Genomic DNA, 10,761 nt, shown 5'->3' with positions numbered 1-10,761 from the left:
TTACATAGTAAGACACAATATCTGTAAATGGGTTAATATAATTTTTTGTTTTTCAAGTTTGTCCTAATTTTAGTATTAATCCCTCAAGTTTCAAATTATAAGTTCTGGTTTTTTAAGTTTCTTTTTATCAAAAACATTAGTCCATATAATTCAATGAAAAGCTGGATCATTTTGCTTTTAAAATGACCAAAATTTATTATTTGAAACTTGAAAGACAAAAACTAAAATGAGAACAAATTTGAGAAAATAAAAATTATATTAATCTTTTTATAAATTATAAAATAATAAATCACTTAAAATTATATGTCATCGTACTTCATTAAAAAAAAATTTTTGAGACCAAAACTAACCTACACAATTAATATAATTAATGTAATAGTGTTTGTGCTCAGGAGACTGAGAATATCATGATGATGGTTCATGATGCTTGCCACTTGGAGGGTGAGTCTATCTTAAGAAGCAATTTCTTTCTATGGATCCGGAACACAGTTGTTTGACAGCGACACAATCAGGATGAGCCGTCCGATCAATTTTTGTCCTTTTGGACCCGTCCGATTTCCGCTGCCTTCCTTTGATAATAATGCCAAAAACTAGCCGGTAAGATCCATCATCAATCAGAAATGGGCAGCAGCATCTGATCCACATTCTCTGATTCAATCCACACCGTACGATCAGATCTGAAAAAAGTGACCATGTGGGGCCCAACTAGGCCCCAAATCCATTGGCCTGGAGTGCGGCCGCTTGTGACAGAATCAAGACCATCAGATGGACACTGCAAATTGTAGTATGTTACACTCTACAGTCGACACTGACTCTCAGCCACGTCATTGTCCACTCCCTTATCTCCACGTCACCCTCACCCATTCCCTTATACTATCTGACGGTTCACATCCTTTTCCGTTCACAGATCCAACGGTCATGATTCTTTGTTCTGGACTTCTCCCCCTGGCTCAGTGTGGGGCAGAGAGAGAGAGAGAGAGAATCATCATGTTTGTATATTAACCCGACTGAAGCTTTCGCCTTTGGGTTAGAGAACGTTCTGAGGGCGAGAGGATAGAGAGGGAGGGAGTTTTTACCTTTGTGGGTTTTGCTTCGACAAAGGAATCCTCCGAGTCAACCCGAACGAGTCCTTAGCGTTGTACGGTCGAATACTCGGACTGGGTTCGTGGTTCCTTCTTACTGGACCATTCTTCTGATTCATCCTCCACTTTCTGGCCACTGTAGCTTCGGGGATTTAGTTTTTTTCATGTTCAGATCTCGCATTGTGGTGAGTTGGTTGCTTCAGCTCAATGAAATTGTTTCTGCCTATGGGTGTACTAGAGCTCCAAGGGGGTTGGGTACGATTCCTTTGAGGAGTATAATGCATTTTCATTTCAACAATTTATGCGGATGTTTTTCTTTCCCGAAATGGCTGAATCCTTTCTTTCATTGAATGAAGGAGCTGGGTGGATTTTCGTTTTGTGTCAATGAAGCTAGCAAACCAGCTGTCTTTGGCTCATTTCTTTCTTCTCTCTCTCTCTCTCTCTTTGTTGGTAGGAACCTGTTTCTGCTTGTGTCTTTGGTTTTTTGGGTTCAAATGATGGTGGCTTATGTAAAGCTGGGTCTTTCAGTCTCTCTATACTCTTGGGATTTCTTAGCGCCTAAACAGGATTCTTTAATTTATTCAATGATTTTCTTTCTGTGTTTTTCTGTTTCTTACAGTTTTTTTAAACTTGAGTATTGAATGACCGATCATTTTATTGAGGAGGTTTCGCAATTCTTTGGTGCACTGTTCATTGTATCAGCTATTAGATGCAAAACTGATGCGTTAACTATTTTTCCTTAACTTTCTAATAATTATCAGGACTTAGAGAAGCATGAATGATGGATCTATCCGTTCACAATATAGTGGTGCAAGTGCGTGCGAAAATTATATAATGACTGCATGGATTCACTTTGAAGTAATTGAACTGAACGGGAATTTATGTGTGGATTTACTTTGATTATGGCGGTTATTTGAATTTTGATTAAATTTCCATGCTTGTGCAGATTTTATGTTCTGCTAGCCGGGCGTGATGGCCTCCTCCATGTAGTGATCACCCTGGATCTTTTTTCTATCTCCAATCCTGTATCCGTCCTTCAATTTTTTTCACACGACGGCTCCGATTAATGATCATTGGGGAACAAGACATTGGCCTCACTCAATCTCCTTGGGCCAGCTTTCCAATTTCTGGGGAGGGAAGAAGCTTTCTTCCGCCATCATTTTTGCTTCATTATTCAGTTGATGTCTCAAAAGTTAGACAGCCCTGTTCAAACTCAGATGGCTGTGTCACTAATGAGGAGTCCCCACGGTGGGGAATATCATGGAAACAACAGGATCGAAGGAAGGCAGCCTGCTGGGAGGAGACGAGTTTTTGTGCAAGCAGAAAATGGCTGTGTCCTCGGCATGGAATTAGATCGTAGAGACAATGCTCACACGGTGAAAAGGAGGCTGCAGCTTGCCCTTAATGTCCCAACAGAAGAGAGCTCACTAAGTTTTGGGGACATTATTCTGAAGAATGACCTTAGTGCAGTAAGAAATGACTCTCCACTTCTTCTTACTAGGAATCAAATGCACAGAAGCTCATCCACTCCTTGTCTCTCACCCGTTGGAAGGGATATCCAGCAGAGGGACAAGAGTGGTCCTATTGAGATACTGGGGCAATCAAATCGCCTTGATAAAACGAAGCAACTGGTCAAGGACACCGTGAAGGCAATTAAGATGGGGATAGATCCAATCCCTGTTCATAGTGGACTTGGAGGTGCATACTATTTCCGGAACAGTAGAGGCGAGAGTGTTGCCATTGTGAAACCAACAGATGAGGAGCCTTTTGCCCCTAACAATCCCAAAGGGTTTGTTGGTAAAACTCTTGGACAGCCAGGTTTGAAACGCTCGGTGAGGGTAGGAGAGACAGGGTTCAGGGAAGTTGCAGCTTATCTGCTTGACTATGACCATTTTGCAAATGTGCCTCCAACTGCCTTAGTGAAGGTTACCCACTCAATCTTCAATGTCAATGATGGCGTCAATGGGACTAATGTTCGGAGGAAGAATTTGGTAAGCAAAATTGCATCTTTCCAACAGTTCATACCACATGATTTTGATGCCAGTGATCATGGGACCTCTAGCTTTCCAGTTGCTTCTGTGCATCGTATAGGGATATTGGACATTAGGATTCTTAACACAGATAGGCATGGCGGAAACTTGCTAGTCAAAAAGCATGATAGCATGGGGAAATTTGGCCAAGTGGAGCTCTTTCCTATTGATCATGGGCTTTGCCTACCAGAAACTCTGGAGGATCCATACTTTGAGTGGATTCATTGGCCTCAGGCTTCAATTCCATTCACTGAAGAAGAGCTCAATTACATAAAAAATCTTGATCCAGTTCGAGATTGTGAGATGCTTCGTAGGGAACTGCCCATGATACGAGAGGCTTGTCTGAGAGTCTTGGTACTCTGCACTATTTTTCTCAAGGAGGCTGCTGATTTTGGCCTATGTCTTGCTGAGATTGGTGAGATGATGACTCGGGAGCTCCACAGGGGTGAAGAGGAACCCAGTGAACTTGAGGTGGTATGCTTGGGGGCAAGGAAGATGCTTGCGGAGAGGGAAGAACTATCTCCAAGGACTGAGTCGGGAGATCAGGAATTCCAGTTTGAGATAGATTGTGATGAATTTGGGTTCGATTTTACTCCCAAGATGGCGTTTGATGATCCTTTAACCATAGCAACTTTTCAATGTGGATTTGGGAGTGGACGTGGTCGCAACCCACTTTCCAAGCTTGATGAAAGCATTGAAGAGGGAGAGGAAGAAAGTGATGGGGAAGATCCCTTAGGGTTTGTCTCGTTTCCCCGTCAAACAATCCAAAATGTCTCTAAACTTTCTGTGTCACTGAAAAATACTATGTTAGGCGAGAAAACCCAGAAACATTCAGGAGCAGAAGTGGATGACGGCTATATTACAAATGCATCATCTGGCACAGGAGTGCCAGTGAGCAGCTTCCTGCAAGCATAAGCTTTGTGAAGCTAGCTGATATGAGTGATGAAGAATGGGCAGTGTTCCTGGAGAAGTTTCAAGAGCTTTTGTATCCGGCATTTGCCAAAAGGAAATCCATAACTTTAGGTCAGAAGCAGAGACAGAGACTTGGAACTTCATGCCAGTTTTGAAGTTGAGCATTGCGTTGCTATGATATAGGACTTCAGAGTGAAGAATAAGAGGCTTAGTTATCTAGGAACGAGGACTGTAGGATAGTTCTTGCTTATAAAATTGTGACGAGTGCTTGTATTTGGGAGTGAGGGTAGGAAATGTTGTAAATACGTTGTTAGCCGGGAAGCATTTGTTGCATTTTGATTTTATGATTTCATTTCTTTTTTTTCCCTCCAGGACCATCTCATGGTCTGTTTGATAAATAATTTGTAGGATAAAATCGTGAAATGAAAACTTGTGTATATAATGAGTTGTGTATTCCCTTATTTTGTTTTTAATTAAATCACACATTTACTTAAATCACTGAGTAACTCCTTAGCTCTGTGGCTGAAAAGGCTGTTCCAAGCCAATGCACTTTCAAGAATGATGGGAAACAGATAAAATATAGCATGGTTTCGATTTGTGGAATCAGAATATTGCAATCAACTGATAGGAGCCTGATGACTAGTTTAGACTATGTGCAAAGCATTTGCAAAAATTTATATTATAGCAAAGACAAAAACTTTGAAAATACTTTAGCCAAACATGCTTTTCTGGACAACTTGGTCTATGAATAATACAAAATAAATATGACCCATTTGGTCATTTTCTTATCCTAAAGCACGCTGAAGAGACTTGGTATCTATTATGAAGTCCCCTCTAAATCATCAATACAGGGGATTATTCTTGGAGCCATCTGTGGCGTCACTTCACAAGTCCGGCTCACCCATTTTACATATGCCATCTCAGAGACTGCTCACGTCGCCTTCTGTAAATACAACTGGCTACCATGTGTATATCCTTTTTCTGCCGTCGCATGCATCAAATAATACAATTTTCTTTCCTTGTGGTGTAAGCAACAAAGATAAAGGATTTTTTTTTTTTTTTAACTTCCGATATTTCCCAGCGTGTGATTTAGATTTGTTTTGGAGTGAATTAGAGTCTTGTCTTATGTCATGGTCGTGCTAAATTAACAAGACAGCAAAAGAGAAACATACACATGTTGCCGATGCTGACATAGAAGCAGCAACAAAGATATTAACAACCAATTGAAAAAAAAAAAATCACATAAAATAGTCCCACCAAAGATTTCACCAAATTAAATCCTTGTTCGGCCTCTCAATAAGTTGAAGAGCTCAACTCTTGTACACTGCTGGTGCTTATTTAGATTTCAATGTAAATATACTATCTCTTCAACTCTCTTGCCCACGGGAAGAATAGGTCAAACAGAGAGTGAAAAACAGAGCTACTCTGTTCCTCTCTTAGATTCAGTTCTACTCTAGTAAATAAGGATGCAAGTATATTAAAAGCCAATCCTACTAAAGAAAACTATGCTTACCTGTAAAAAATATTCTTAAATTTTTACGACTGGCTCAATAAGATGGGCTTTAAACCGGGCGCTACGGTACATCTTGTGCGGTTTTGGAATGTCACTGTCAGCGATATACATTCAAGTTAGCTGGAAAACAGGATAAACTTGGAAATTTGGTGAGGGTCTTGATCAATGATTATCTAAATTCAACAACAACATCTGTGGGCCGGCCAGGATTTTTCTGTCAGAGGTTATCTAGTTTATTTGACTACGGTTACGCTGGCACGGTTATGATCTTGTACTGGAAAAGTATCAGTTAAGGTGTTGCATTCTTAGAGATTGGTCTGATTGTGGATATAGAAAAAGTGAGTTTGATGAAGTGGCAGCCTAATCTATAGCTATCTTTTCTTTTATATTCTATTAATATTCTCATTTAAGGGTCCCCTAACCTCAAGCTTTTTAATGGTTTGTGATTTAAGATATAATAATTATATCAGAGGAGGAAAAGACAAAAACAAGAGTGAGACTTAGACTTGTCTGGTTTTTTTTTTCCTTGATTTAATCTCAAAGCAAAAGTGACTGCAAATTTCTTCGTTTGGGAAAACAGTAAGAGCTAAGGCAAAAATGCAATTACAGTGCATAAATAGTTAGCCTAACTCACTTCTTGCTGACAAGTAGATTAGAGTTGAAGATATAAATGTAGCAAGTCTTCTTTTGACATTATATCTGAATTCTTTTAACCAAACAATAAATTCACAGAATCAAAATATGCATGAAAAGCTGTGTCTTGACATCCACAAAAAACTGCTAAAGAAAAGAAAGGTATTTATGCACCCTTTTAAATAGTTAGATGTGTCCGGGTACCTGTGAACAAGGAAGCAAACAGGTGTTCATATGCATGTGAGTGAAAAGTATGAAAGTGAATCAAAGCTGTGAACTTTTTCATGTGAATCAGTCACTGATAAGAATAACATCATGAACCCGAATGCTTGTACTTGACAATTCTTTGATGGAGTAACTCTTGAGGTTCAAGTTTTCTGCATAATCAAAGATTGAGAATAAAGACTAAATCATCTAAATGACTTTTTAGATTTGTTGAAATCACCTTTACTTCCTCTTTAGTTTTTAAAAATGCATCCCACTTGATCTTTGCCCATAAACTTGTCTTGCAAATTGGTCAGCCATTGTCAGATCATGAATGGTCATCACCTTCTTTGTTGGTACATGGACGATATTTCATAGGCATGAATTGTTGAGGTGATGAAATACACAGAAAGATAGGGTGTGTGGTGTGGGGGGCACTGAGCTACAAGGGAAGATCCAACTTGGAGGGCATTAGATGATATTTTATATTTTTGCCTTTAATTATAACGTGTGGCCATTATTAGTACTGCTTTGTGTTGTTTATTTGTTTTGTGTTTCTTAAAACTGAAACTTCCGAAATGTACATATTGGCAATATTTGCAAGTTGCAAGTTGCAAGGTGGCCTTAGTGTTATCAGGACCCGCATGTCCTGTCGCTAATTCAGTGCAGTGTGGCCACCAATATGCTTATTATAAATTTTAAAGCAAGTCGACATTGTTCTGAAATTGATGAACAGTGCCTCTTGTCTTGATTTTTGTGCCTCTTTTTGTTTTTTTGGCCCCTGCTTTATTTTAAAAAACCAACATGAATTAAGTCTTTATAAATGAGACTATGTTTTATAAACAAGGGTGAGTCATTAAGAAACAGTAAGGTTGTTGTCATGTGATATTGAGGTCACAGGTTCGAATCTTGAAAATAACTTCTTCCCTTACAGAGAGATCTCATGCTCCACTTGGTGGGAGCCTTGTGCATGAATCATTTTTCATTGTTTTATGCAGCATTTAACATATTCTGTCAGGAATTGGGTTTATGGGTTGAAATGTACTGTGTGCTTGAGCAATGGGCCTATTGGAAGATGAGTGGACATTATATCCTATTCTCTCATCAAGCCCATTAAGCCAAACCCAGATTTCAAGTATATCATTTTATACTTGTGGATCCACGGCATTTCAGAACATGACCAGTCGAGTACTGCTATCTTAAGTTTCTGGCCTCTTCATTTGAGGAGTCCGAGAATGATGGTCTGGGATCTAATCCTCATCTTGCTTAGTTTTTCATTTTGGGCTTAGGCCATCTTTTATACCAAAAAATAAAAAAAGAAAGAAATACAGCTTAGATTTCTACGATTATTCTCATACACACAAACATAAGCGTCAACTCCTTAAAAGTTACAAGCAAAATCAAATCTGTCACCTTTTACTTGCATGAAAACTTTCATACCATTATGCTATAGGGAGTACTGGCTATTTGTATTTATGTAGTGAGTAGGTGAACATTAAAGCTTTAATAACAACTTGTTCTTGACAACGAAAACAGCTCGATCATTGCAAGTTGACACATCCATCCTCCCACAATATACAAACATGTGGTGTTCATTATGTTATATTGAGCCTTAATTAGCTTACTCCAAACTTGTTTTCTAGTTTAAGATATACTTAAGAGGTGTTTGAAATACAGCACTTAAAAAAAAAAATATTTTCACATAAATCGAGATAATATTTTTTTTAATATTTATTTCGAACATCTTAAAATCACTTTTGAAAAACTAATCCAAACATTCTCTTTCTACCTATTTAAAACACCCTAGAGATTCATAAGCATCATTGTTGTGCGCCAAGTTGAGCTATGTCTTCCACAAACTCATCCAACTCTTGCCATGACTTTCTCTCCTGATTTACACTTCTATGAGCTTCATCTTTAAGTGCTTTAGGTCTTGCTTTTTCAGCACTATCTCCACTCATTGATCTTGCTACTATCCGACCCAAATCTTCCAGGTCGGGTACTAAATCCGCTCCCTCACACTCTCACGGCAACGCCCTTATCCTCCACCAATAGCTTGGCGTTGATGAACTGGTCAGCTTCCATAGGCCACCCCAGAATCATAACTCCTGCCACTATGGCTTCTAATACCATGTTCCAACCACAGTGACTCAGAAACCCGCCGACCGCTCTGTGACTCAGTATTGCTACTTGGGGTGCCCAACCCTTTATCACGAAGCCCCGATCTTTTACCCGATCCTCAAATCCCTCTGGGACTAACCCGGATCCTTCCTCCGTTTGTTGGGTCGTGCCGGGTTTAACAACCCATACGAATCGGGTCTCTGATACTTCCAACCCGAATGCCAGAGCCTCCATTTGTTCTCTCTTGAGTCTTGAGCACCTTTTGACTCCCGAAGCACACGTACATCACGGAATCGTCAAGGCTGCCGTCGAGCCAGCTGAGTACGTGGGAGTTCGTCTCACTATTGGGGTTGTCCCGACCTCCGCCATTATAGGTTCCGAGGAGGCTCAAGGGGCCCATCGCGAAAACCCATCGGTGGCCCAATGTCGTTCTTAAATAATCCAAATAGGGACCTTCCAGATCTTGGAAGCTATTGAAAACGCAACCCCAACTCACCGGATTCGCCAAGTAACCCTCCTTTATGATCTCGGAGCCAGGATCCGATTCCTTGTATTTCAGAACAGTAGTAGAAAGATGCTCCTTTTTAAAAGACGATGCTCTGGGGATCTTGGAGAACTCAACCACCCTCTGATCTCTAATGCTGTCAATATTCTGCCAACAGATGTTGTTAATGGAGGCGAAGAGCGCCCCAGAAGAGTAGAAAACAATCCTCGGAATGCCCAGATGGCGGGAAATGCTGAGGGTCCAGCCGAGGAAGAAGTCGGAGATGATGGCCACGGGAGGTGAAGGGTGCGAGTTGAACCACTGGATAATTGGGTCCTGAAGCTTGGAGAGAGCATTGATCATGGTGTAATTTCCGGCAGTGCCAAGCTCCCTGACGTTTTCGACGCCAGGAGGGATTTTGGGGTGTGAAGGGAAGGGAAGGATAAGGGTATGAACGGCGACGGGGTGGGCACGGAGGAGAGACTGGAGGAGGGAGAGGTTTTTGGGAGTGACGATGAGGGTGATGGATAAACCTCGAAGAGCAAGCCGGTGGTTGAAATGGAGGAGCGGCAGGATGTGGCCTTGTGCTGGGGAAGGAAATATGAGAATGTGAGTTTTAGACATGGCTTCTAAAGGCCGGCGATGGGAGAAATATTGACGGAGCCGGCGGAAAATGCAGAGTTGAAGGCAGAACTGAGCTGAAGAACTAGGAATAGGAATGAGAATTAAAAGCTTGATTGGACGTCACTTAGCTAGAGAATCTATTTCCATCACTGATTGTGCTGTACAAAGCACTCAAATTTTAAAAAACAAATTAAGGGCTGATGAGAATTTGAGATATATGAGTAGGAATAGGTAGAAGTATAGAACTTGATACTGTCGTGGTAGCTAGAACGTTAGTTCCTTTCTTTGTAGAGGGGAAAGTAATCTGCCACTCCTTATAGTTTTATTTAGTTTTTAATTAGCTCCCTCTAAATTTTTTATTTTTTATTAGATCCTTAAACTTATTTTTGTTACAAGAACTAATCCCTTTGTCTAAAAGCCGTTAAAACACACAAGACGCCTTGTAACGGCCATTGAAGTGTGAGGCCATGACGGCGACCATATCCGATGAATGTTCGTAGCAATCTTCCGATGGTCCCCATTGCTTTAGCCTCCAGCACTTGGGGTTTTGATGTGACTATCATTTCTGCTTTAAGTGATTTTAGTATGAAACAAATTAAAATTTCTCCTTTCCGCCATTGCCGTTAGGGTTTCCAGCTCTCTGGATATATCATTATCCTTATCATTGTCAAAGTCACCGGAGCTATCATTAGGATCATTCTCCAGCTTGACAAGAGAGAGGCCTTTCTCCATCTAATCCATCCTACCCAAGTGGAGTTGAACCAAACAACAGACAAGTTACGCACACATGGATGTTGATGCAGTATCACTTCCAAAGCTTCTCCCATCTTATGACTGCATTGAATGGCGATTTCGGGTGACAATGCCCAAAATATGCTCAAAGCCATCTCAATACTCGAAAAAGCATTTTGCTGTTTACGTTTCTATGCTTTGGAGATAATGATTGTCATGCTCTGAAAATTCTTCTCAAAAACCAGAAGATAGGGTGGCTTTGGAAGTGTTGATGGGGATCGAATAAGTATATAATATTCATATATCTTGCATCTTTCATTCTGATTTCTACAACTAAGTCGTATTCAATGATTAAACATTCATATATATATATATATATATATGAATTGTACATGATTTTAGATAGCAGTGAAGCAACGGAAGACG

At 40.2% G+C, this 10,761-nt stretch overlaps 2 pseudogenes; one reads left to right on the top strand and one right to left on the bottom strand.

The window, feature by feature from the left end:
* Positions 1 to 1,570: 1,570 nt before the first annotated feature.
* LOC114749862 (phosphatidylinositol 4-kinase gamma 5-like) lies at positions 1,571 to 4,519 on the top strand (annotated as a pseudogene).
* Positions 4,520 to 8,194: 3,675 nt separating this feature from the next.
* On the bottom strand, positions 8,195 to 9,603 carry LOC114749861 (UDP-glycosyltransferase 89A2-like; annotated as a pseudogene).
* Between the last annotated feature and the right edge of the window lie 1,158 nt (positions 9,604 to 10,761).

This window comes from Neltuma alba, unplaced genomic scaffold (assembly GCF_004799145.2).
Source record: "Neltuma alba isolate B1F8T4 unplaced genomic scaffold, ASM479914v2 tig00006205_pilon, whole genome shotgun sequence".
NCBI classification, from domain to species: domain Eukaryota; kingdom Viridiplantae; phylum Streptophyta; class Magnoliopsida; order Fabales; family Fabaceae; genus Neltuma; species Neltuma alba.
The sequence above is the reverse complement of the archived record's forward strand: the minus strand, read 5'-3'. Positions and strand labels throughout refer to the sequence as shown.